General features: G+C 49.1%; 1 pseudogene; it reads left to right on the top strand.

Annotated features, from left to right (window-relative positions):
* Positions 1–9,297: 9,297 nt before the first annotated feature.
* LOC144930601 (olfactory receptor 5G9-like) lies at positions 9,298–9,845 on the top strand (annotated as a pseudogene).
* The last annotated feature ends 17,697 nt before the right edge of the window (positions 9,846–27,542 follow it).

Here is a 27,542-nt window from a genome sequence, read left to right as displayed (position 1 = left end):
TACATGTATCCTTTATCTGTCCCCACATCATACTCGCAAGTCAGTGGAGTTACTTCTGGGATGAATCTGTCTCAGGGTTTACAAAGTCCAAAGAAAGCCAAACAAAGCAGATCTTTGACATAATTTCATGATCACCAGAGAAACTCTTTCATAGGTTGGAGAGAAGATAAAGAAGTAAATTGAAGCACTCCCATAACAATGTCCAGGACTGAGACCTATGGTGCTGAACTAATGTGCACTGGAGAGACTCCATTGAGCCCAATGGTCAATGGCTCTGGTCCTTAATGAATGACAAGGGGCTGGTATAGTTTTTTCAGATTGATTTGAATGAGAAGGGGCAGCTATTTTTTTTATACACAGCTTTTCTCTGGGAGAAGGTGCCACTGTACAAATTGTCTTGGCAAATTGTCTTAACTTCAGTTACACTACAAATAGGTTTACATCTTCATTACTCTGGCAGCGCAAGTGTTAATATTGACATTATTTCTGTATCATGAGTCTTATATTGTTTTCCTAACCATTCCCAATAGGTTTTCATGCCTAATTAGATAATGACAGAATTGCTCAAAAAACAATCTTTTAATGAGGCCCACATCAGCTTATTATAATCCATAATAATGGAAGCCATCTACATAGTTCTCCAAACTTTGGAGAATTATGTCAATATAAACATTACTGGCATAACCAGTGCTGGACAATAGCATCTACTCTTTCCCTTTTTTTCCCCTTTCAATATCTTCACTGTCGGGCCAAATTCATCTCTGGCATCATTCTTTTATGCCAGGGCTATATTTGGCCCATTGTGTCCAAAGCCATGACAAATCAAACCAGGTCACTGCGGGCGTGAGTTTATGATCCTTGCTCACATTGACTTGCACTTACTCATAGCAGGAGCCCCAATGAGATCAAGTTATACTCAGTGCAAGTAAAGCAAGATCAGCTTAGGTTACAAATAAACTAAAAATTGTAATGTGCACAAGACAGACAAGAAGGGGCTTTATCCCATTCATAACAACATGTTAGGGCATCTCGAAACTATAGGCTCGATTCTGTTGTCCTTACACTGAATAGCCCCTTACTGTGAGAGTGGTCTCATGGACTTCCACCTGCTGAAAAAGTGTGGGTAAGGGCATAAAAATCTGCCATTAAAAAGCCACGAAACTATGTTAGGGAAATAAGCAGAGAAGTTTGCAAGACATTGCAAACTTCCAGCAAGAACAATAACACACAAGAGCCCCAAAATCAGAGGGAGAGAATGTAAGCTACCGCCTATAACAGAGAGGCACAAGTCTCTGGGTACCTGCTGACTGACTGCTGCTAAGCCCCCACTGAGCTGTCTAGCATGCAAGTAGGTCCAGGAACCATGCCCAAAACGTAAAGTCGCAGTATTCAATTTTAACACAACCACAAATACACCAGAGCATCCAAATTTTCTGTTTTACAAGGTCGATCCTTGTTTTGGAACACTGGTTTCTAAACATGCCATGGGGAATTTGAATCAAATTTCAGCTACTAATTAGCATGTGTGTGGAACAATCACTAATGTGCATTCGGTGTTATGTTGTTGGTTTCTTTAGGAAATTTGGGGAAACAGGAGCACTGGGAAAGCCTATTTCCCTCCCCACACACACACACTCTCACACTGCATATTTGCTGCCCACTGGTGCTGCCTGAGCAGTAGCATTGTGACATCAGAGATAATCCACCACTCAGCGCTCCCTGCCTCCAGCTCCTTGTCACACCTGGGGAGAATGACTAGCCCCCTGGCTGCCATGGCAACAGCTACCTGTGACAACTGCTTGTCCCCTTATGACCAGAACATCATCACAGAAAGGCAGTTTGTAATGAAACAGGACCAGATTTGGATAAGCAGGACAGCTGCCTGCTGTGCTCATTTGGGTTTGTACTGTGGTACGGTACAGTGTTTCTTCTCAAAGGACAATTGTTTGCTACTTTTCTTAGTAAGTGCTAGGTGAAAATAAGATGCGAAATTCATGCTCTTTTTCTTGGATATTGTTTATCTGCTTCTTACACATTCAGGGTTATAGCTTAGCACTTTCACGGAAACTCAAGTTGCATAAAATGAGTTTTGTTTTAATACAGTTTAATTTAATTACTTTCAATACTGTGTTCAGCACAGCACTGAGTGGTGAAAAGGGAGCTTCACAAAGATAAGGATGGCAATAAAATATATACTGAAAACAACAGATGATTAAGAGGTTCATTGTTTAAACAGCACTTATATAATAGTTTTTCTTTCTATTAAAAAACCTAAGGAAATTAAGATCTCAGGAGGTCATCTAGTCCAACCCCCTTGCTCAAAGCAGGACCAATCCCCAATTTTTTGCCCCCGATCCCTAAATGGCCCCCTCAAAGATTGAACTCACAACCCTGGGTTTAGCAGGCCAATGCTCAAACCACTGAGCTATCCCTCCCCCTCATCTCTAGCAACATTCTTTTATGCCAGGGCTATATTCGGCCCATTGTGTCCAAAGCCATGACAAATCAAACCAGGTCACTGCAGGCGTGAGTCTATGATCCTTGCTCACATTGACTAGCACTTACTCATAGCAGTGGCCCCAATAAGATCAAGTTCTACTCACTGCAAGTAAAGCAAGATCGGCTTAGGTTCTAAATAAACTAAAAGTGTTAATGGAACAAGACAGACAAGAAGGGGCTTTATCCCATACATAACAACATGTTAGAGCATCTCAAAACTAGAGGATCGATTCTGATTTCCTTACACTGAATAGCCCCTTACTGTGAGAGTGGTCTCATGGACTCCCACCTGCTGAAAAAGTGTGGGTAAGGGGATAAAAATCTGTCATTAAAAAGCCACAAAACTATGTTCAGGAAATAAGCAGAATCTCTTATTTAATCTGGAAGAAACAATGCAATCCTCAGAATGTTTTATGTCAATACAACATTAATATAAATCAGTATTGAACCTGATGGTGAAGTGAAATACAATTGGCCAGATTCTAAGCTAGTGTAAATCAGCATCACCCCATTGATGCCAAAGGGGCAGAAACCCCAGCTAATGTAACTTATGGAGTGCCACTTAAATCAATGTGGTTATATCTCCAGTGGGTGTAAATCATCTTTGCCCCATTGAAATCAATTCCATACGGCTAAATTGAGTGGAAATCCATCAACCTCAACAAAAAACTCACAGATACAGACTGAAATCAATGGCGCTCCAGCTCCAGTTGGTGTAAGCTAGCGTCACTACATTGCAATCAATGGGGCCAGATCCCCAGCAGGTGAAAATCAGCATTAGCTCCATTGGTGCTAATGCGTGAGACCCCAAAGTAAATAGGTGGAGCGCTACTGAACGCATTGGGCCAGAACCATAACTAGTCAAAATTGGTGTCATTCCATTGAAGTCAGTGGGGCTACACACCTTTACACAAGAAGAGGATCTGGCCCTTCTGACCATAGGCTTTCCCAAGGCACATAAATGAGTTACGGGCAAACGCCCCTTATTGGGGCAGCAGTCTGGCTTGTTCTATCCAGTTGGCAGATCATGTCCTTAACTTGTAACCTGGTGTAGATATGTAACCCACACACCGCCTGGGTGTGGTGCTCTGTCCCATCTGCTGGCACTGAGACCACTCAGAGAGAGTTTAATGAGTCTACCCTACATCCTTAGTCAAGAGCCATGTGGCTTTTAGCTCATGTGGTAGAGGCTCAAGTACTAAGCTGCAGAGGTCCCATGTTCCATCCCGCCCGCCGAAGACTGGGGCCTGTCGGTGTTACAGATGCACATCAAATTATCCACCCACAGGGGCAAGTGTGAATTGTCTGATGTTCATAGCTTCCCAACATTAACCTTAATCCTAACCATACCCCTGCAGAGTTTGGGGAAGTTCTGGGACAGACTCTTGTTCCATGACTGAACTAACCTGTAGAAGCTACCAGTTCCCCTCGGTCTCATAGAAACATGGGGATTGCCAGACAGGATCAGACACAAGGTGTATCTAGTCAAATAGCCTGTCTATGACTGTAGCTTATACCAGATTCTTCTAAGGAAAGCGGAAGAAGCTGATAGTAGGCAGATGTGGGATAATCTTCCCCCAACATTAGGTCACTGGAGAATGAAAATAGTGGTATATTAGGTGATGGTCTGTTTCCATCTTGGCATTTTGTCAGAGGCCCATGCAGTGGTTATTCTGACGTTGTTTAGTCATAGAATCATAGAATCACAGAATATCAGGGTTGGAAGGGACCCCAGAAGGTCATCTAGTCCAACCCCCTGCTCAAAGCAGGACCAATTCCCAGTTAAATCATCCCAGCCAGGGCTTTGTCAAGCCTGACCTTAAAAACCTCTAAGGAAGGAGATTCTACCACCTCCCTAGGTAACGCATTCCAGTGTTTCACCACCCTCTTAGTGAAAAAGTTTTTCCTAATATCCAATCTAAACCTCCCCCACTGCAACTTAAGACCATTACTCCTCGTTCTGTCATCTGCTACCATTGAGAACAGTCTAGAGCCATCCTCTTTGGAACCCCCTTTCAGGGAGTTGAAAGCAGCTATCAAATCCCCCCCCCATTCTTCTCTTCTGCAGGCTAAACAATCCCAGCTCCCTCAGCCTCTCCTCATAACTCATGTGTTCCAGTCCCCTAATCATTTTTGTTGCCGGGTTGTGGACAAAGCTGACAAAGCAGACGATTCTTAGGGAGAACAGATTAAGGCTAATGTAGTGCCAATCTTTAAAAAAGGGAAGAAGGAGGATCCTGGGAACTACAGGCCAGTCAGCCTCACCTCAGTCCCTGGAAAAATCATGGAGCAGGTCCTCAAAGAATCAATCCTGAAGCACTTGCATGAGAGGAAAGTGATCAGGAACAGCCAGCATGGATTCACCAAGGGAAGGTCATGCCTGACTAATCTAATCGCCTTTTATGATGAGATTACTGGTTCTGTGGATGAAGGGAAAACAGTGGATATATTGTTTCTTCACTTTAGCAAAGCTTTTGACACGGTCTCACACAGTATTCTTGTCAGTAAGTTAAGGAAGTATGGGCTGGATGAATGCACTACAAGGTGGGTAGAAAGCTGGCTAGATTGTCGGGCTCAACGGGTAGTGATCAATGGCTCCATGTCTAGTTGGCAGCCGGTATCAAGTGGAGTGCCCCAAGGGTTGGTCCTGGGGCCGGTTTTGTTCAATATCTTCATAAATGATCTGGAGGATAGTGTGGATTGCACTCTCAGTAAACTTGCGGATGATACTAAACTGGGAGGAGTGGTAGATACGCTGGAGGGGAGGGATAGGATACAGAAGGACCTAGACAAATTGGAAGATTGGGCCAAAAGAAATCTGATGAGGTTCAATAAGGATAAGTGCAGGGTCCTGCACTTAGGACGAAAGAACCCAATGCACAGCTACAGACTAGGGACCGAATGGCTAGGCAGCAGTTCGGCGGAAAAGGACCTAGGGGTGACAGTGGACGAGAAGCTGGATATGAGTCAGCAGTGTGCCCTTGTTGCCAAGAAGGCCAATGGCATTTTGGGATGTATAAGTAGGGGCATAGCGAGCAGATCGAGGGACGTGATCGTTCCCCTCTATTCGACATTGGTGAGACCTCATCTGGAGTACTGTGTCCAGTTTTGGGCCCCACACTACAAGAAGGATGTGGATAAATTGGAGAGAGTCCAGCGAAGGGCAACAAAAATGATTAGGGGTCTGGAACACATGACTTATGAGGAGAGGCTGAGGGAGCTGGGATTGTTTAGCATGATTCTAACCCTCCCTGATTTTGTATAGGTCCATATCTGAGTCTGCACTGGGATCAGAGTGAACTTCACATGATCTATGAGTTTGATGGAAATATTTTCCACATACCAGGCCCTGAGTTCTCTCTCTGATCCCACAGGATTGACATGTACTGTTCTCTGCAGTCCTGGCCTCCTTACAATTCTGTCACAGTAGTGCTAGAATTGAGATTGTGTGATCTTAGCACACCAGGAGTTGAGCACAGTCTAACAAAAGAGAATATAAAAGAGATGGACCTGTATATTTAACAGCGTCCTCTCGTGAGATGCAATTTCAGAACAGCTCAGGTATTTGTATGATTTCAGCATCCTTTTACCTGAGTTTTAATCTACAGAGGGCATCCAACCCAAAGCACTAATGGTAACTGCAATTCACCTTTAAATCAAGAATAAGAGGCCTGTGATTTACAAACAGAATCTCTTGAGGTCTAGCCTTACTGAGTACAACAAACTGCAGACACCCTCTAAGTAGAATGCTGGAAGTGTGCTACTCCCATAATAACCCAGTGGTCAGTGGATTGAAACCAGGGTCAGCTAGCCCTGGCCTGTTTATTATTTATGGGTATAAAATGTCTATGACTAAAGTTAGTCTGGAAAGTGGAAGAAAGTTTCTAACCATCAGAGGAGGGAGGTTCAGGAACAGCCTCCCACTAGAATTAGTGGAGTTATACAACAATTTAAAGTGGAGCTGAATAAGTTTATGAATGGGATTATATCATATTGCTGCCTGCAACAGCAGTAGACTGGACTCCATGACCTCGGGGGGTCACTTCCTGTCCTATGTTGCTCTTGGGATTGCCAATATTAACGAGCCTGCATTATGCACAATTATTTTTGTGCAATTCAAAGAAATAGTGCTACCCGAAAAATCGGATGGTGACCCAGAGAACTTGCCACCTCTCTCACAGCTGTTTATTGATTTTTTTAAAAAATCAGTAACTACATTTATTGAGAAAATATCTTCCTGTATATCATCCTTCTAAAGGCGTCCTTCACTCCATGTTTCTAAGGCTGTAGATCAGAGGGTTCAGCATAGGGAACACAGAGATGACGTTGTCTTGGTCCAAGGTGTAGCCAGAACTGGGTCGTAAATACATAAAATCAGAGTACTGTAGAAGGTAGTGACAGCTGTCAGGTGAGAGGCAAAAGTACAGAAAGGTTTCAGTGGATCTTCAGGATGGTGTGTTAAGAAGACAGCCTGAAACATAAGGCCATGTTTCAGAGTCCTGGTGTGAGGCCTAAAGCCTGAGCTAAAGTAACCAAAACTTTGCAGATCTAAAGCAAAGCCAAGCTGTGAGCAAGAGGCAGGCCCCGTTCACAGAATCTGGCAAGAACAGGGTTGATATTGCAGAATCACACGTGCTTAAGTAGTGCTAGGCACAAGTATATATGCGCCAGCACATTCCAGAAAGGCGGTACCAGAACACCTCGATACCAAACACATGCCCCAGAGATAACAGGAGCACGCTGTCCCATCCTAAGGATAAGGTCAGGATGACAGCATGATGGATAGAGATGTTTTAATCAAACCAACATGTACAAGGTAATGGGCAGCCCTTGGATCCGTCAATGGGTGGCACCCTAATACGTCAGAGGGTGTCATTCTGATACGTCAGGGGCAATATGTCACTTGTTTGTATTTGTGTTTAAAGATGTATCTCAGAGGGAGTGTCTTTGGCCAGCCTAGCGAGCAGTGGAGAGTCCCACCAGTGACTGAGTTGCGTCCATTGACACAAGCATACAGGTCTGACTATCCATCCAGATGCTATTACTGTGCTCTATTGACAGTAAACCTGGCCAGGTGCCTTCACTGAAAATTGAGTCTGTGGATTTCTTGGGCTGTTTCATTCAGGTCTGCTATCTCCACAGAGCTGGGACAGCACACTGAACGAACACACACGCAGCCAACATCGTACCCCAGATGGCGACGAGGCTGTACATATAAGAGACTATCTAGAACAACTAGCATAGTAATCTTGACAAATATAGTTGACAAGGGGAAATGAATAACATCATTGCGTTGTGTATGTCAGAGCAGGACAGCTTAAGGATGGGGAGGGATGTCAGAGAAGAAATGATTGCTGACCCTGGGGTGAGAGAAAGACAAGTTGAATATACAAATTGTTCGGGCCGTTGAATTCACAAAGACACAACGACTATCAGCACACAGAGTTTCCTGGACATGATGACCCTCTAGAGCAAGGGGTTACAGATGACTGTGAATCGGTGAGAGGCCATGGTGTCCAGGAGGCATCATTCATTGGTCACAAAGGCACAGACAAAGAAAAATTGCACAGCTCACTCAGGGAATGAAATGATTCTATTATTCTCTGCTACAGAAGTCATGAGCACCTTAGGTGCAATGACAGAGGAATAACCAACATCTACAATGGACAGATTACTGAGGGAGAAGTACATAGGGGTGTGAAGATGGAGTCAATCCTGATTAAAACAGTCATCCCAAGATTCCCTACCACTGTGATAACATAGCTCAGTAGGAATAACATGAAGAGTGGGACCTGCAGCTCTGGGTGGTCCATGAATCCCAGAAAAATCAATTGTGTCACCATGGTATGAGGCGGCATAGGTGGGAAATCTAAATTTGCAAATAAACTGGAGCCAAAAAGGGAGCATGTGTAGATTCCTTGTAACAACTCTGACTGCTCCTGTGAAATAGTGTGTCTTGGGGAATGTATTATGGGTTATGCACACACTTCCCCCTGGAGCTGGTGCACTGTCTCCTTACAGAAACACAGCACACTGTGCATTGTTTTGCATTCAATTAAATATGTGCAGAGATTCCGCCACAATACGAGAGACTGTCCAAATCTGAATTGTTCCCATGCCAGAAATGTCCCTTAGGGCACAGGGCTTTGCCATCCATGTCTCTCCTGCCCACCCTCTCTGTTGTTAAATCAGATTAGTTTGGAAAGGAGGTAAATCATCTCTTGTAAATGTATAGACAATAACAAATGGTGTAGAACATTTTCATTTACACTGGTTTTCTCTTCTGGCTCCCATCAATGTCAGTGGGAGTTGATGGCACTTGGCACCACTGAAACTCAAAGCAAAAGTCCTACAAAGGATCTGTGTCTAACGTTGGGAATCCCCAGCAGAAAGATGTTGCAGGTCTAATATGTACCTGTAGAGACATTCATGTTATGTCATTCATGTCATGATACATTGATAGGAGATTATTTGCCTCCCTTCTAAACTACACACTCCCAATCTATATATCTCTTATTTTATAGAAGATTTGACCCACTGGATGGTTTCATGCATCTTAACACAGAGTATACAATATTTCTGTAGCTAGAACATATCCTATCTCTAATGGAAAGCATGTGGGTAATACAAAGAGAACATTCCCTAGGAGTGTCCTTTGTTGTATTATGTTTGTTCTTATGAAACGGTGTATAATCACAGGGATTATGAGGGATCTGTACTCAGTACTTTATTGGCCCCTGATTAATTGTAATCCTTATTTTTATTTTTCACCAGCAGAGGAGAGAGTTTCTGGAAGAAATGGCAGAGAGAAATCACACCACGGTGACAGAGTTGATTTTTGTAGGATTCAGATGTTCATCCAGATCTACAGACCCCCTCTTTATGTTGTTCCTAGTGATATATGTGGTCAGCCTGATGGGGAATCTTGGGATGATAGCTTAATCATGGTTGAAACCCGACCTCATACCCCCATGTACATTTTCCTAAGCCAGATGTCCATTGTAGATATTGGATATTCCACAGCCATAGCTCCCAGGCTGCTCATGACCTTGGTAGCAGAGACGAGAACCATTCCTTTCATTGAGTGTGCGGCACAACTATTCTTTGTCTGTTTCTTTGTGACCAGTGAAAGTTGCCTCCTGGCTGTGATTGCGTATGACTGCTTCAAAGCTATCTGTAATCCACTGCTCTACAGAACCATTATGTCCAAGAGACACTGTGTCCTGCTGGTGGCTGGCACATATGTCTGTGGCTCTGTGAATTCAATTGTGCAAACTCTATTTATATTCAGTCTGTCCTCGAGCAGAGGCAACGAGTCCCCATTTCTTTCAAAGGTATCCATGTAATCTGGGTATTGATCAGGATGCTGGGTGTCCGAGTCAAGAAGGTGGAGTAAGTCCAGGGGTGGAAGCTGGTTCAAGTAACCCCTGACTTTTTCAGTCATTTCCATTGCACAACTCCAGCAGGGATATCATCAGGCTAGGCTCATGCAGTGAGGTCATTGTTCACACCTGGTGTGGTGTGTCCCTGTTGCATTCGGGCCACTTACTTGCAGAGAGCCTGCTTTTCTCCAAAAAGTTGCACCACCTAATGTCATGTGCTGCATCCGATAATTAGGCCCAGAGGTTAGAGCACAGGTTGCAGTGAGGTGCAGGATTGCGCCTAGGCTGATAGTGGTGCTAGAATCAAGGTCCAGGTCCAAACCAAGATCAGAGTCCATCAAAAAAGCAGAAGGAGAGCCAGAGTCTAAATCCCTGCCAAAGGTCATAGCCGGATAGTCAGAGAGCAAAGATCAGCCAAGTCAATGCAAGCCAGAGTCCAGATACAGGCCGAGGGTCAAAGCCGGGTAGCCAAAGTCCGAGTGCTTGAGGAAGATCAGGAGGAGAAGGCAATGCTGGAGTGGGTTGGTGGAGGGCCTGGAGCGGGGCTAGAGAAGGGCAAGGAGTATATGGAACCAGGATGGGTAGCCAACATCTGGAGCTAAGAAGGGTCACGCCAAAGTTATAATCAGAGACCAGAGCCAAAGGTCAAGCCAGAGTCAACAGTGAAGAACCAGAGGGCAGAGCACGACAGGGTGGTGCATGCAGGCGGGAACCAGGATGACTTACAGGTTCTCCTAGGCCCTGCCCAGCTGGATCCCTAGAGTCCCCTCATTGCGGGGGGTCTCTCTTTCTAGGAATAGAAGAAGGAGAGCAAGATGACAAAGATGTCTCTGACCCTAGGATCCAAGCCAAGGGGAGCTACCACCCAGGCATTGTGCTAGGACCCCATAAACCTTCCTGTTCATTTCACACTCAGAGACTCCCCCAGCAGGAGGGGAGAATAAAGGGCAGAACCTGAAGTTGCCCCTCAGGGAAAGGGACTAGCCTGGGACCCAGTCCAGTTCCCAGATCTACCCCCAGGAGTGTGTGACCAGGATCTCAGCCCTTCCTCTGTGTCTCACACCCCACCTGCCAGATGGGGAGAATCCTACCTTGCCCCAAGGTGTTAGGGGGCAGTTTCCTTTGTGGATGGGAAGGGTTCAGATACCAGGTGAGTGGCTTGGGCCTCAGGTGGGGGATAGTCAGACATTCACTGCAACGGGGTGATATGGGCCGTGGGGAGGTCTGAGCAGTGATAAGAGGGGAGGGGCTCCACATCAGGCCACCCCTCCCAGACTGCAATGGTTACTGAGGATAACCCCTGGCCGTGAGGATGCTCTCATTTCTGGGCCAGCCCCACGGCCCTGATAGCTTGATGCTTCTGAAACTGGCCTCTGGGCATGGGAGAGGGACCGTATCTGGCCTGGCCCCAGCTCCAGGGATCTGGATGGGACATGGTGACAAGAGCGAGGTGCTCGGCCTGGGTTTCTCTCAGTGCTGTGGGGTTTATGCCCACTCCTCCCAGCTGTTCTCCCCCAGGCCCAGTGAAAAATAGCAGTACCTGCGGCAGGGAGTGGGAGCTTCTGGACGTGGGAAGGGGGGGCCCTTCAAGGCTGTCCCACTCAGCACAGCCCCTGCAGTGATTTGGGAACCTGACGCAAGCACTGGATATAGAAGAGGTGGGCCATTATCATCGCTGTAACCTCCTCCTGCTGCAAGAGAACAAGAATCAGTCAGAGATTCTGACATGCATGGCAACAAAGGGCATTAACGGCAAAGGGAACCAGCAAAATTTCCACCCCAACCTTCCCCACTTCTCAGGGACAGATTCCCTAACCCGACGCCCAAGATGAAATCTTGTCTCCTCCCTAGGTGACCTCCAACCCCTCTCCCACCGTTGTGGAATGAACTCCTGTCCCCTTCCTCTCAGCCCCACCGGGAGAGCTGTTCTACCTTCCAAACCAGTCGGGGATTAAACTCCGCTCCCCAGAATCCCCTCAGCCTCCCTCTCCCCATCTAGCTGAGGGGCTGGAAGGCTCTGGGCAGTAGTGCTGTGGGGTGAGAGGACACCTTTCCCAAGGGCCCCACCCCTGTTGTTAAGATGATGCCTTGGACAGTAGCTGAGGGGAATGGGGCACTTCAGCAGCCTCTGCTGACTGACTCCTCCAGTTCTCTCAGAGCAGGTGGTGGCTGGGATAACATGATACTAGGGCCTGGAGGTGAAAGGCCCTGGGGGTCCCTCCCCAATTGATCCTTCTTTGGTTACCTCATTCTCTATCAGCTGGCCACCTTCCCCCTGAATGGAATCTGTCAGCACCAGCCCAGCCTGGATAACACAGAGCTGGGGGTCATGGATGGCCAGAAGCATCGCCTGGAGGAAAGATCTTTTCTGGCCTTCCATGAAGATCTCTCCAAAGACCTAAAACCAACAGCACCAGAGCCCCTGTCAATTGCCCAGAACCAGGCTCCAAATCCCTCTAGTATCTCACAGGGTGGATAAGAGACCTGGGGCAGCCAACCTTTGGGGTCCCATGGACCATGGAACCCCCCCTTCAGGAAGAGGTTGCAGGCACTGAGGAATAGCTCTTTCTGGAGCAGGATTCACCACAAGTGCCATGGCAGGCTGGGAACGTGTCTGTGCGCTCTGGATCCCAGCTCACAATGACAACAAAGGCCCCCTACTGCTCCCAGCAGCGCTATCTCCTGTGGCTCACCCGCTAGATGTAAGGGGCCTTTTTGATCTGCTTCCACTCCTGCTCCTCACCAACAATCCCACGAGCATCACATACGGTGCTGTAATAAATATAAAGGGAAGGGTAAAGCCCTTTAAAATCCCTCCTGGCCAGAGGAGAAATCCTCTCACTTGTAAAGGGTTCAGAAGCTAAAGATAACCTCGCTGGCACCTGACCAAAAGGACCAATGAGGAGACAAGATACTTTCAAAAGCTGGGAGGAGGGAGAAAAGCAAAGGGTCTGTGTCTGTCTGTGTGATGTGTTTGCTGGGGACAGAACAGGAATGGAGTCTTAGAATGTAGTAAGTAATCTAGCTAGGTATGTGTTAGATTATGATTTCTTTAAATGGCTGAGAAAAGAACTGTGCTGAATAGAATGCCTATTTTTGTTTGTGTGTCTTTTTTGTAACTTAAGGTTTTGCCTAGAGGGATTCTCTATGTTTTGAACCTAATTACCCTGTAAGGTACCTACCATCCTGATTTTACAGAGGTGATTCCTTTTTACTTCTATTAAAAGTCTTCTTGTACGAAAACTGAATGCTTTTTCATTGTTCTGAGATCCAAGGGTTTGGGTCTGTGGTCACCTATGCAAACTGGTGAGGATTTTTACCAAACCTTCCCCAGGAAGTGGGGTGCATTTGTTGGGAGGATTTTGGGGGGAAAGATGTGTCCAAACTATGTTTTTTCAGGACCCAGATAAAGTTTGGTGGTGGCAGTGGAAGTCCAGGGGTAAAGGGTAAAATACTTTGTACCTTGGGGAAATTTTAACCTAAGCTGGTTAAAGTAAGCTAAGGAGGTTTTCATGCAGGTCCCCACATCTGTACCCGAGAGTTCAGAGTGGGGAAGGAACCTTGACAGGTGCCGTGATTCAGCCCAGAAAAGGAGATCAGTGTCCCTCACCTGACGCCCAGGGCAGGTGCAGGTCAGGTTCTGCTCCCTGACTCACTATGGTGCCTGGCAAACTCCACACCCTGCCTGTGCTTCCAGAGGTGCAGGGAATCCAACAAGGACCTGCTCCAGCACTTGCTGGTGTGAGCTTCCCAACTCACTGACCCAGGGGCTCCCCTCTCAGACACCAGGGTGTCAACCAGGGAGACAGTGAGCAGAGCCAGATCCCTGTAGATAGAATCCTCTGTTAACTCAACCCCCCAAGGGGATCCCTTTTATGCTACGTAACCATGGATCCATGCAACACACACAAGTTTGGACCATTAGCAAGGCTCCAACCCAACCCAGGGTCCTCAGCCTCTTGCAGCTGAACACTCTCTGCTGGAAATAAGTATCCAAGAATATCAGGGTTGGAAGGGACCTCTGGAGTTGATCTCGTCCAACCCCCTACTCAAAGCAGGACCAATCACCGATTAAATCATCGAATGAATTTTTGCCCCAGGTCCCTAAATGGCTCCCTCAAGGATTGAACTTAGAACCCTAGGTTTAGCCGGCAATGCTCAAACCACTGAGCTATCCCTCCCCCTAGAGAACACACTCACTGCAGGGGGAGACAGCTCCACACCTGAGATACTGAAATGCACCGGCAGAGAGTCCTTACCTCCCCGACCCTGGCCATGTTCCTGTAGGCCAGGCACTCGGTGTCTTGGAGCCCATCCCGACACCACAGTTCGCTCTCCTCTCTGATGTTCAGCCCTGGGGGAGAAAGACAGACCCATTGGGGAGGTTTGGCATCCGGCTTTAGTGCCTGTTTCCTTCTGTTCCCTTTGCTGGGTGAACACTGGCCGGGGTCCTCGTGGAATCCATGGCCCAGTGGACTCGCAGGGTCCCCACCAGGTGGTTTAGTACCTGAAGGGGGATTTGTCTCATTCATCACAGTAATCATGTGACCCTTACGGTCACTGTGCTCTGGGAGTGGGTGTCTGTTAATGGTAGCGTCTAATATTGAGAACCTCCCACACCCACTGACATCAGGATCTGACCCTCGCTACCGAACTGGTGACATCCTACAAGCTTTGTGTCCGTCCCCTGCCCTCATGATGGCTCCTTCCCTCCGTGTGTCTCAACAGCTCTGTTCCTGTCCCCTCACCAGCTGGCAGCCCCCTGGGGGGGCTGATTTCCCTGGACTGAGGGACAGAGCCAGGCTCTGAGGTAAAGCAGCCAATTTCCTTGGCATGTTCACCCCCTTCCTCTCTCCCTGAATTAGGGAGATGAGTGTGAGTCATCATCTAAGCTGGGGTCAGTCTCAGAGGAGGAGGCTTCTTTCTGTAGGGTCCCTTGGCCGGTAAGTGGGGGGCCCAAAACAGGGGCCTTCTTTCCATCGGGGTCCCTCTGCCCTGCTGCAGTTGGTCTAAGAGCAGAGGCCTTAGTTCTATTGGTGTCCCAATGGCCAGCTGGAGCTAGTCTCCAAGGGACTCACTTCTACGGGGTCCCATTGCCCAGCTGGGCTTCTGACCCCTCCTCTGCAGCAGGAGCCTCTGAGGCCAATAGATCCCATCCCAGGCTTGCCCACTGATGTCGTTGGCTGGGTCAGAGATGTAGAGACCCAGCTGCAGCACAAAATTGTCTGCCTTGGTGAAATCGGAGGAGGTCTGGTGGAGGAGGAGAAGGGGGGAATCCATCAACATTCTGCCTTCAGCTCCCCAGCTCCCCTGGGCCAGAGCTCTGCTCCCATCCATCTGTAGGAGGCGCTGGAGGAGAGGAACTAGAGCCCTCTTTCTCTCTGCCCCCAAGGGAGCTTGGAGTAAAGGGACCAGGGCATGGGACTTCTATGAGCACTCGCTGCCAGGATTCTCTGGAGTAACAAGGGCACTGAGGCCAGGCACGACCCTGCCAGCCAGTGGCCGTTGGAATGTCGCAGTCCCTTAAGGAGCAAGGTGGGACCACTTAACCAGGGGATGAGGAATTTGACTCAAGCCCTGGCTCTGCAGGATGCTGGGATCAAAGGTCACTTACGTCAAATCCGGCGAGGGAGGTGGCGAATCGGAGCAGGGCAGCGTTGCTTCTTATGGCCCTAGCTCTCTCCTTGGTATTCCCGGAGTCGAGCGAAAAATGGACATGCTGCTGGAGAAGAAGGTGGGGAGGGTCAGCGAGCAGGCGTACGTGCTCTACAAACGAGCCTCTCCCACTCCACACGGGGCTGAGGCCTTATGTTCAGGGTGGAATATCTGAATCCTCCTGTGGGGGTTCATGACACTGTCCACGTCTTACTGGGCACAAGCTGTCAGTGTCCCTCCAGCCTGGGACAAAGCTGGGCCTTGGGGCTGCTCTATTTGCTCTGTACCTCTGATCCATGACCAGCCCATCAGGATCAAGGCACATGCCCTGGGCCCCCAGACCCCAGATCCAGAGGCCTTGGTAGGATGGATGGATGGATGGACCATGAGGTCAATCCCTCCAGGAACTGCCGTGTCTCTAGGACAGAAGAGCTGATTTTCTGAGGCTCCTCCTGTATCTCAGGGTCTCCCTAGAAAGGAGCCAGTAACGTTTCTCAGAGGCCTGTGTCCCAGATCACTCAGGGGTTTCAGCCTCTCAGTCCCCAGCCAGGTCTGGTGCTCACTGTTAGTGCTCAATGGAACCGTGCAGAGCTCTGGCTGACAGTCCCAGCTCCTTCCCTCTGCCCCCCCTTCCCGTCCGCCGCTACCCCGGATGGCGGAAGGGTCCCAACATTGCACTGCACTGACGGCTCTGGGAAACTGTGGCCACCTGGGACCGAGGGGGGAGGACACAATGGAAACATGGTTCTTCCAGTCTCTCCTTTGCAGCCCTCCCACGGGGTTCATGGGAAATCCCCCCCCAGACCCTCCCATTCTCCTCACCTTAAAGAGGTGCTGCAGCTTGTCTGTGGTGGGGGTCTCGGTGAGCAGGCCCCCAAGCATGGTGTCCAAGGCTCTCTGAATAGGTGTTGTGCAGAACCTGCAAGAAGAGGGAGCACCCATCAGTCATGGGACATGGGGCTACCCCAGTCAGGGGATCTGGAGGATTCTCTGGGGAGCCCTGGCCAGACCCAAAAGGAACATCCTGGCCTCTGCCATTCACATCACTGCAGGGTCACTTAGCAATCTGCTGGCTCTTCAATCCTTGCCCTTAGCAGTTCTCTGCGCAGGGCCTGGTACCCAGCAGAATATGGAAAAGCCAAACCGCAATGGGTGGGAGGTGGGATCCCCGGAAGAGTCCAGGCAGCAGAGCAGAGAGTGAGGAGAAGAGGGAAGGCTGAGATCAACCACAGAGGGGTAACGCAATCCCCTCTGGAGGGAAGGGGTCCTCTCTGACAGTTTGTGTTGTTCCCCCCAACTCCTCCCTGCCCGAGCCTGTTTCCAGCTCTGCTCACCCCTCCCCTATTCTCAGCAGCTCCATCAAACCAAGGGAGCAGGGACCAGTGGCCGCTCCTGCTCCTGGGACAGAGAAGAAGGATCATGACATACTCGGAAGTGGGTGGTGTCTGTCCAGTGCCCATGGTGAAGATGGTGTAGAGTAGAGCCCGCAGGAGGCGAGACTCCAGCTCCAGGGGAAGTGGCGGCTTCAGTTTGCTGGCAGGAGAGAGGACATGCTATGCACATGACCCTCCTCCACTGCAATGATCCCTCCCTATGGCCACTGTCACGTTACGGGAGTGAAATCACCCCCCAGCCAGGAAAGAGGGGATGTTTCCACCTACTCTGCTGGGGGATGCAAACAGCCACGGCTGGGGGTAATGTAGGCTGGAGAGGATCTGGGTTACCGTCTCTGGACCTGATCAGCACCAGGGTTAGGGAAGCTGGATGGGAGGGTCCTGGTACCTCAGGCTGCAAACCGCAGCCACAGAGCTGGAGACGATGGAGCTCAGCTCAGACACCATGGGCAGATTTTCAATCAGCTCCTGACAGACCCCAAGAAGATAAAACCCCATGTGAGACTCAGCGCAGACCCTCAGGTGCTTCCCCGGGAGGAGGCCACAGTGCACTGCAGAAACAGTCAGTGTCACCCCCATCCGCAACCAGCTGGGCCCCTCCTTCCTCCCATCCATCAAACTTACCCCTTCCTTCCCCCTCTCCCATCCAATTCCTCCCTCCCCTCAGCCTCAGCTGCCCCCCCGGCCTTACAGTTCCCCCACTGCCACCTCCCCATCAGTGTCAGAGTCAGAATTTCCCCCTTCCCTGCTCCCCAGCCCTCAGTCCCAGGAACCCCTGTGCTCTGCTCCCCACTCCAGCCCCACTAACTCTTCCTCCCATGTCTGGCTTCCTCACCCCAGGGGCCAGGCACAGGGTCCCACTCACCGCAATGCTCTCCACGAGGGCAGCTTTGGAGAACTGTGGCTCCAGAGTGTCCCGCCCCTGCTGCTGTGCCGAGAAGCACAGACGTGGGACAGCATGGAGGAAGTGGAGCTGTTTGTCCCTGTCCTCCACCCACTAAGAGTGGGATTGGTGGAGAGAGAGAGATGGTTAGGTAGGGACCTCCCCACCCCACCTACACCAGCTCCCGGGCTCAGGAGCCCCATGGAGTTGGACAGGCAAAGCCGCCCTGCTTCCCCAAACCAGTGTCGCCCTGCACAGACGGGGTTGTAACTGGGTCAGTGTCTGCGGGGAGCGGACACCTTGGCCTGCGAGAGACAAACATCCCCACTTTGGGGTACCAGATAACAGGAGAGAAGTTCCCCCCATTGAGGGTCACGGATTCTCTGGGACAAGACCCCCCTGTGTGGGTGGGGATGGAACAAGGGGCAGGACAGACTCGGGGGAAGCACAGCTGGAAGATTTTTGTACCTCAGCTCTGCCCTGGAGGTGCTGCTGGATGACCCTGATGGTGTCTTGTTCAGGGGACACATCCTCCTCCGCCTCATCTCCACCTCCTCCAGCTGGGCACTGAGGGTCTCTGCACCAGGAAGAGAAGGAGAAAGGGTCATTTGTGCTGATGCTGTGGGAATGCAGGGTAGAGAAATGGCTCAATGTCTGCCTCTCTTCAAGGAACCCCATGGCATCGAGGGTCCCACCCTGCCCCTCCCAGAGATGTCCTCAGCCCCATCAACCTCAGGCCCCCATCCAAACTTCATCAGGGGAGGCTGGAGCTCCCCTGACACTGCCCAGCATCCCCTGCCACATGGTGTGGCTGGGCCACTCCCACTGGTGTCAGTGGGGCTCCTGTGGCTCAGTCCTGGCACCTTGGGGAGCCAATGGGCGCAGGGTATTACTAGTCCCCCACCACCACTGTCCTCCCCCGTTCCCCTGGGTGTCCCCTCACCGCAAAGAGGGAGCCTTCAGCCTCAGGGCTCTCAGACCCCACGGAGGGGCTGCTGGCCCCTCGGGAGTAGGTAGAGCTGCTGGTCCCCGTCCCAGAGTCGCCCAGCTCCTGCTCTGGGCTAGCTGGGGGCTCCTCAGTGGCCAGGCTGGTGGATGGCTCTGGCTGGGCACTGGGGTGCAGCTCCTGGCTCCTCTGCTTCCTGTAAAGGAAGCCGCAGAGCCGCCTTGCCCAGACCCCGCCTGCTCCTGTGTCCTTCCCGCAGAGCATCACCCTGGGCCACCTCCATTTGGGACCAGAAGGTGCCTCAGGGTATGATAAGGGAGCTGGTGTCTTCCTCCTCCTCCAGAAAGCCAGGGAGCTCCTCCTCCTCGCCTGGCCACTGGCCTCTTCCCCGCCCGCGGGGACAGAGGGGCCGCTCTCCTCCTGGGCAAGCCGGCCGCTGCTCCCTACCAGCTCCGGAGCCACCAGCCCGGCCTTCCTCCTCAGCATCCGCCTCAGCCGCTGCATCCTGGGAATGAGTGGGGAGCAGCCATGAGTCTGGGCTCAAGACAGCCGCTCATTAACGTGCCTGCCTGCACCCTGCCAACCTCCGATTGCTGAGGCACTTTCTCCTCACCACACACCCCACCCCAGGGAATGGGGGCTGCAGTTCACACCCACTGGCAGCAGCTCACAGCACAGGCTGCTCCCAACGTTCCCTCTCACCACTGTGGCCCTGTGACACTGGGAGAGTCTCGTCCTTTCAGATCAGTGGGGCTCTCCGTTAGTTTGGAGAAGTAGCTCCCTCCACCCCTCCAGGCCCCGCTCCCTCCCAGGCCAGAGAAAGAGCAGCACCCAGATAGTCTTCAGCGAAAGTTCGCAAGGTGCCAATCCTAGGAGGCAGGAGTGGCCCTCAGTTCCCACTGATTTCACTGATTGAAGGGTGGGTGTTCAGCGCCTGGCAGGTTCTGCTCTCCCCAAAGACTCTCAACATGGGGAAAAATCTCCTGCAAGGGAAGGGCTGGGAGCCCTCTTGCTGGGCCATTCCCCCCACACTGAGGATGGCTCTGGAGCACTCCACTCCCTTGCTCTAGATGGGATGGAGATGGGTGGCAAATGCTCACAGATTGTTGGTAATTTGCCCTCCTCCTCGATCTCCCACACCCAGGTGGGCTGGAAAGGGTGCTGCCCAATGCCCTGCCAGCAGGGCATGGGGTAGAAGCCTGGAGATCGAAAGTGGCTGTGTAAACAAGACAATGTTTTATTCTCAGGGGATGGATAAACTCAGCCTAGCAGCCGGGTGTTCACAACACTGACTGACGGCCAGCAGGACACCTCCCATCTCCATGTCTCCTCATACCTCACGCAAGTTCCTGAAGCGTGACGACCCATGGGCTGTAGGGGAGTGTCCCCAGCCCCACTGATGGAAACAGAGGCCTTGTCAGGAGAAGCCACTGCCTCAGGGTCACACTGGGAGTCATGGATAGAGCCGGGGATGGAGCCCAGGAGAAAAAACTACGTGTGAGGGGATGGATCTACTGGTTCATAAATCTAGAAACATGTGGAGACCAGAACGTATCATTTCAGTTCACTAACCACACTTCAAATTTCCTTTGTTTAAGAAATCCGTTTGAAATGCAAAATATTTAGATTCAACTTTTTTTCTGATGCTTCCTTTTTTAGCTCCAGCATGACCTTGGTGAGTGACCAAAGAGAGGTCACTTCTTTTCACTCTCCCTCTGTATCATGGGGATGGAGAAAATTCTCTAAGTCCTAGCAGGCAAGAGATTAGAGCACGTCAGATGTGTTAGAGCCCTTGTGCTCGAAAGGACAATGAGTGACGGTTGTTTGGGGCAAGAATCCCGATGGAGTTGATAGTTGTCCCCCATCCAAAGCCAATAACACATCTCTGCATCTGCAATCATGAGTTAGACATTCTCAGCACCCCTCTGTCTCCCGCAGCCCTCAGGTGTTCCTTGGATTATGGAGGCTTGATTGCTAAGAGGACTGGATTTTTTTTACTGGCTTCCTGGGGGTCCCTAGCCAATGAGGGTCTCAGTCTGGCCTCCGAGGCCCACACCCTGAGATACTAAAGATCAGGATGGACTGATTTCACTCCAAGCCTTTTGTATATGTATTTTTGAATTATTTTCCTAATGAAAGATTGATTCTCATGAAATTCGTAGAGCTGGCAGACGACAGAACAAGGAGCAATGATCTCAAGTTGCAGTGTGGAAGGCTTGGATATTAGGAAAACCTTTTTCCCTGGGAGGGTGGGGATGCCTTTGAATCTGCTAGGATAGAGTCCCCCATCTTTTACTTAGAGCCTATATTTTTTCTTACCTTCTACACAGATGATGATTTCTTTCCACACAATCAATACAGTAATGAAAACAATCCCAGAGAATCTCCTGCACACCAGCCGTCTCTTGGTCCTCACCGAGAGACCGCGAGATGGAGGCTTGCTGCAGCAAGGCTACAGGGGTCTCCGAGGTTCCCCCTGACCCGCATCCCTGTCCTGCCGGGCTGTTGTCAAGGGAGTTCTGTGGGGTCACACCCGCCTCATCATCTTTGCCCAATAGGCTGAGTTCCTGCCAAAGGCCTTTGTGAAGTCACTGCCACACTCACCTTTCCCTTGCAGGCCTGATGTCTGCCCCTGGCCAGCCTGGCTGGATGTTTGAGCTGCACCCTGGATCACACCACTTGCTCATTATTGATTCTGGGGAGCAAGCAGGCCACCCAGTAAAACAGCAGAGTCTATGCCTCACCCCACACTGAGTTTTTCATACAGATATAGATTGTAAAACTATTTCATCTCCTAATCCATCCTCTGTTTCATCGGCTATGAAATTTCACACATTTACCACCATATTAAGCCCAAATTGCTTGTAATTTATGAAAAGGTGGCATGTCACCTTCCAGAATGATAACCAGTTGATGTGATGATACCAGGAAAAAGAGAATCCACCTCTTCCCTGGGTAATTTGTTCCAGGGGTTAGTCTCCCTCACTGTCAAAAATGTGTGCCTTATGTCTCATTTGAATTTCTCTGACTTCAACTGACAGCCGTTGGTTCCTGTTTTGCCTTTCTTGGCTAGATTGACGTAGCCCTGTCCCATGAAATCCAATCTCCCCGTCCTGCTGGAATCCCCCCAGCCAGGAGAACCCAGTAGGGTCCTCCTAGCTGTTTGTCTGCTGGGCTGGGGATATCAGACACACCAGAGGCATGCAGAAGAGAGTGCACTGCATCAGCCCTGTGTTGGGCTCAGGCGTTTGTCCTTGGCAACTTCTGCTCCATCCACATCTCTGGGTGCCTGGGCTTGGGGCTTCTGCCCGGCATGTGCAGCTGGGGCTCAGGGCTTCCCTTGCACTTCCTTCTGGGGCTCAGGGCTCCATTTTTAAGGATGCCACCAAATTGGCCCTTGTCTTAATTTGCCAGGGACTAGTAGGTAGGAGCCCCCAGCTGAGGTGCTCTCAGAAGCAGGGACCCTCTCACACATCTTAGAACCTCCTCTAACTTCAGAAAGATTCTTGGCTGCTGCCCTCAGAGCCCAGGTCTGAAGGAAGCATGGAAGTGAGTGTGGCAATGTTTTGACCCCCCCAGAACAACCTCTGAACTCCCCCACGATCCCATTTTGGTCGGGACCCCCACCAAACGAAATGTCATTGAGATGGATCTGTTCCCAAGGAATGTGTCAATTTCAAGGAATCAACATTTCCCAGTTGAAAACAAATGCTCTCCTGGAAAACTTTCAATTTTTTTTCAGTGTCGTGGCCATCTTAGTCTGTATCAGCAAAAACAATGAGGAGTCCTTGGGGCACCTTAGAGACTAACAAATTTATTTGGGCATAAGCTTTCATGGACTAGAACCCACTTCATCACATGCATGGAGTGGAAAATACAGTAGCAGGTATAAATACACAGCACATGAAAGGATGGGCGTTGCCTTACCAAGTGGGAGGTCAGTCTAATGAGACAATTGAATTAAGAGTAGGATACCAAGGAAGGAAAAAACACTTTTGTCGTGGTAATGTGGGAGGCCCATTTCAAACAGTTGATAAGAAGGTGTGAGTAAGAGTAGGGGAAAATTAGTATGGGGGAAGTTAGGACTCTTGGCTGCAGAATTTTATTTCATTTTTTAATGAGATTGCGTCTTTTAGGTTGTGTGGCACACAAGCAGAGAAGTTTGCAAGACATTGCAAACTTCCAGCAAGAACAATAACACACAAGAGCCCCAAAATCAGAGGGAGAGAATGTAAGCTACCGCCTATAACAGAGAGGCACAAGTCTCTGGGTACCTGCTGACTGACTGCTGCTAAGCCCCCACTGAGCTGTCTAGCATGCAAGTAGGTCCAGGAACCATGCCCAAAACGTAAAGTCGCAGTATTCAATTTTAACACAACCACAAATACACCAGAGCATCCAAATTTTCTGTTTTACAAGGTCGATCCTTGTTTTGGAACACTGGTTTCTAAACATGCCATGGGGAATTTGAATCAAATTTCAGCTACTAATTAGCATGTGTGTGGAACAATCAGTAATGTGCATTCGGTGTTATGTTGTTGGTTTCTTTAGGAAATTTGGGGAAACAGGAGCACTGGGAAAGCCTATTTCCCTCCCCACACACACACACTCTCACACTGCACATTCGCTGCCCACTGGTGCTGCCTGAGCAGTAGCATTGTGACATCAGAGATAATCCACCACTCAGCGCTCCCTGCCTCCAGCTCCTTGTCACACCTGGGGAGAATGACTAGCCCCCTGGCTGCCATGGCAACAGCTACCTTTGACAACTGATTGCCCCCTTATGACCAGAACATCATCACAGAAAGGCAGTTTGTAATGAAACAGGACCAGATTTGGATAAGCAGGACAGCTGCCTGCTGTGCTCATTTGGGTTTGTACTGTGGTACGGTACAGTGTTTCTTCTCAAAGGACAATTGTTTGCTACTTTTCTTAGTAAGTGCTAGGTGAAAATAAGATGCGAAATTCATGCTCTTTTTCTTGGATATTGTTTATCTGCTTCTTACACATTCAGGGTTATAGCTTAGCACTTTCACGGAAACTCAAGTTGCATAAAATGAGTTTTGTTTTAATACAGTTTAATTTAATTACTTTCAATACTGTGTTCAGCACAGCACTGAGTGGTGAAAAGGGAGCTTCACAAAGATAAGGATGGCAATAAAATATATACTGAAAACAACAGATGATTAAGAGGTTCATTGTTTAAACAGCACTTATATAATAGTTTTTCTTTCTATTAAAAAACCTAAGGAAATTAAGATCTCAGGAGGTCATCTAGTCCAACCCCCTTGCTCAAAGCAGGACCAATCCCCAATTTTTTGCCCCCGATCCCTAAATGGCCCCCTCAAAGATTGAACTCACAACCCTGGGTTTAGCAGGCCAATGCTCAAACCACTGAGCTATCCCTCCCCCTCATCTCTAGCAACATTCTTTTATGCCAGGGCTATATTCGGCCCATTGTGTCCAAAGCCATGACAAATCAAACCAGGTCACTGCAGGCGTGAGTCTATGTTCCTTGCTCACATTGACTAGCACTTACTCATAGCAGTGGCCCCAATAAGATCAAGTTCTACTCACTGCAAGTAAAGCAAGATCGGCTTAGGTTCTAAATAAACTAAAAATGTTAATGGAACAAGACAGACAAGAAGGGGCTTTATCCCATACATAACAACATGTTAGAGCATCTCAAAACTAGAGGCTTGATTCTGATTTCCTTACACTGAATAGCCCCTTACTGTGAGAGTGGTCTCATGGACTCCCACCTGCTGAAAAAGTGTGGGTAAGGGGATAAAAATCTGTCATTAAAAAGCCACAAAACTATGTTCAGGAAATAAGCAGAATCTCTTATTTAATCTGGAAGAAACAATGCAATCCTCAGAATGTTTTATGTCAATACAACATTAATATAAATCAGTATTGAACCTGATGGTGAAGTGAAATACAATTGGCCAGATTCTAAGCTAGTGTAAATCAGCATCACCCCATTGATGCCAAAGGGGCAGAAACCCCAGCTAATGTAACTTATGGAGTGCCACTTAAATCAATGTGGTTATATCTCCAGTGGGTGTAAATCATCTTTGCCCCATTGAAATCAATTCCATACGGCTAAATTGAGTGGAAATCCATCAACCTCAACAAAAAACTCACAGATACAGACTGAAATCAATGGCGCTCCAGCTCCAGTTGGTGTAAGCTAGCGTCACTACATTGCAATCAATGGGGCCAGATCCCCAGCAGGTGAAAATCAGCATTAGCTCCATTGGTGCTAATGCGTGAGACCCCAAAGTAAATAGGTGGAGCGCTACTGAACGCATTGGGCCAGAACCATAACTAGTCAAAATTGGTGTCATTCCATTGAAGTCAATGGGGCTACACACCTTTACACAAGAAGAGGATCTGGCCCTTCTGACCATAGGCTTTCCCAAGGCACATAAATGAGTTACGGGCAAACGCCCCTTATTGGGGCAGCAGTCTGGCTTGTTCTATCCAGTTGGCAGATCATGTCCTTAACTTGTAACCTGGTGTAGATATGTAACCCACACACCGCCTGGGTGTGGTGCTCTGTCCCATCTGCTGGCACTGAGACCACTCAGAGAGAGTTTAATGAGTCTACCCTACATCCTTAGTCAAGAGCCATGTGGCTTTTAGCTCATGTGGTAGAGGCTCAAGTACTAAGCTGCAGAGGTCCCATATTCCATCCCGCCCGCCGAAGACTGGGGCCTGTCGGTGTTACAGATGCACATCAAATTATCCACCCACAGGGGCAAGTGTGAATTGTCTGATGTTCATAGCTTCCCAACATTAACCTTAATCCTAACCATACCCCTGCAGAGTTTGGGGAAGTTCTGGGACAGACTCTTGTTCCATGACTGAACTAACCTGTAGAAGCTACCAGTTCCCCTCGGTCTCATAGAAACATGGGGATTGCCAGACAGGATCAGACACAAGGTGTATCTAGTCCAATAGCCTGTCTATGACTGTAGCTTATACCAGATTCTTCTAAGGAAAGCGGAAGAAGCTCATACCAGGCAGATGTGGGATAATCTTCCCCCAACATTAGGTCACTGGAGAATGAAAATAGTGGTATATTAGGTGATGGTCTGTTTCCATCTTGGCATTTTGTCAGAGGCCCATGCAGTGGTTATTCTGACGTTGTTTAGTCATAGAATCATAGAATCACAGAATATCAGGGTTGGAAGGGACCCCAGAAGGTCATCTAGTCCAACCCCCTGCTCAAAGCAGGACCAATTCCCAGTTAAATCATCCCAGCCAGGGCTTTGTCAAGCCTGACCTTAAAAACCTCTAAGGAAGGAGATTCTACCACCTCCCTAGGTAACGCATTCCAGTGTTTCACCACCCTCTTAGTGAAAAAGTTTTTCCTAATATCCAATCTAAACCTCCCCCACTGCAACTTAAGACCATTACTCCTCGTTCTGTCATCTGCTACCATTGAGAACAGTCTAGAGCCATCCTCTTTGGAACCCCCTTTCAGGTAGTTGAAAGCAGCTATCAAATCCCCCCCCCATTCTTCTCTTCTGCAGGCTAAACAATCCCAGCTCCCTCAGCCTCTCCTCATAACTCATGTGTTCCAGTCCCCTAATCATTTTTGTTGCCGGGTTGTGGACAAAGCTGACAAAGCAGACGATTCTTAGGGAGAACAGATTAAGGCTAATGTAGTGCCAATCTTTAAAAAAGGGAAGAAGGAGGATCCTGGGAACTACAGGCCAGTCAGCCTCACCTCAGTCCCTGGAAAAATCATGGAGCAGGTCCTCAAAGAATCAATCCTGAAGCACTTGCATGAGAGGAAAGTGATCAGGAACAGCCAGCATGGATTCACCAAGGGAAGGTCATGCCTGACTAATCTAATCGCCTTTTATGATGAGATTACTGGTTCTGTGGATGAAGGGAAAACAGTGGATATATTGTTTCTTCACTTTAGCAAAGCTTTTGACACGGTCTCACACAGTATTCTTGTCAGTAAGTTAAGGAAGTATGGGCTGGATGAATGCACTACAAGGTGGGTAGAAAGCTGGCTAGATTGTCGGGCTCAACGGGTAGTGATCAATGGCTCCATGTCTAGTTGGCAGCCGGTATCAAGTGGAGTGCCCCAAGGGTTGGTCCTGGGGCCGGTTTTGTTCAATATCTTCATAAATGATCTGGAGGATAGTGTGGATTGCACTCTCAGTAAACTTGCGGATGATACTAAACTGGGAGGAGTGGTAGATACGCTGGAGGGGAGGGATAGGATACAGAAGGACCTAGACAAATTGGAAGATTGGGCCAAAAGAAATCTGATGAGGTTCAATAAGGATAAGTGCAGGGTCCTGCACTTAGGACGAAAGAACCCAATGCACAGCTACAGACTAGGGACCGAATGGCTAGGCAGCAGTTCGGCGGAAAAGGACCTAGGGGTGACAGTGGACGAGAAGCTGGATATGAGTCAGCAGTGTGCCCTTGTTGCCAAGAAGGCCAATGGCATTTTGGGATGTATAAGTAGGGGCATAGCGAGCAGATCGAGGGACGTGATCATTCCCCTCTATTCGACATTGGTGAGACCTCATCTGGAGTACTGTGTCCAGTTTTGGGCCCCACACTACAAGAAGGATGTGGATAAATTGGAGAGAGTCCAGCGAAGGGCAACAAAAATGATTAGGGGTCTGGAACACATGACTTATGAGGAGAGGCTGAGGGAGCTGGGATTGTTTAGCATGATTCTAACCCTCCCTGATTTTGTATAGGTCCATATCTGAGTCTGCACTGGGATCAGAGTGAACTTCACATGA

The sequence above is a fragment of the Lepidochelys kempii genome, chromosome 6 (genome assembly GCF_965140285.1).
Source record: "Lepidochelys kempii isolate rLepKem1 chromosome 6, rLepKem1.hap1, whole genome shotgun sequence".
In the NCBI taxonomy this organism is placed as follows: domain Eukaryota; kingdom Metazoa; phylum Chordata; order Testudines; family Cheloniidae; genus Lepidochelys; species Lepidochelys kempii.
Note: the sequence above shows the minus strand (reverse complement) of the source record. Positions and strands in the feature narration are given on the sequence as shown.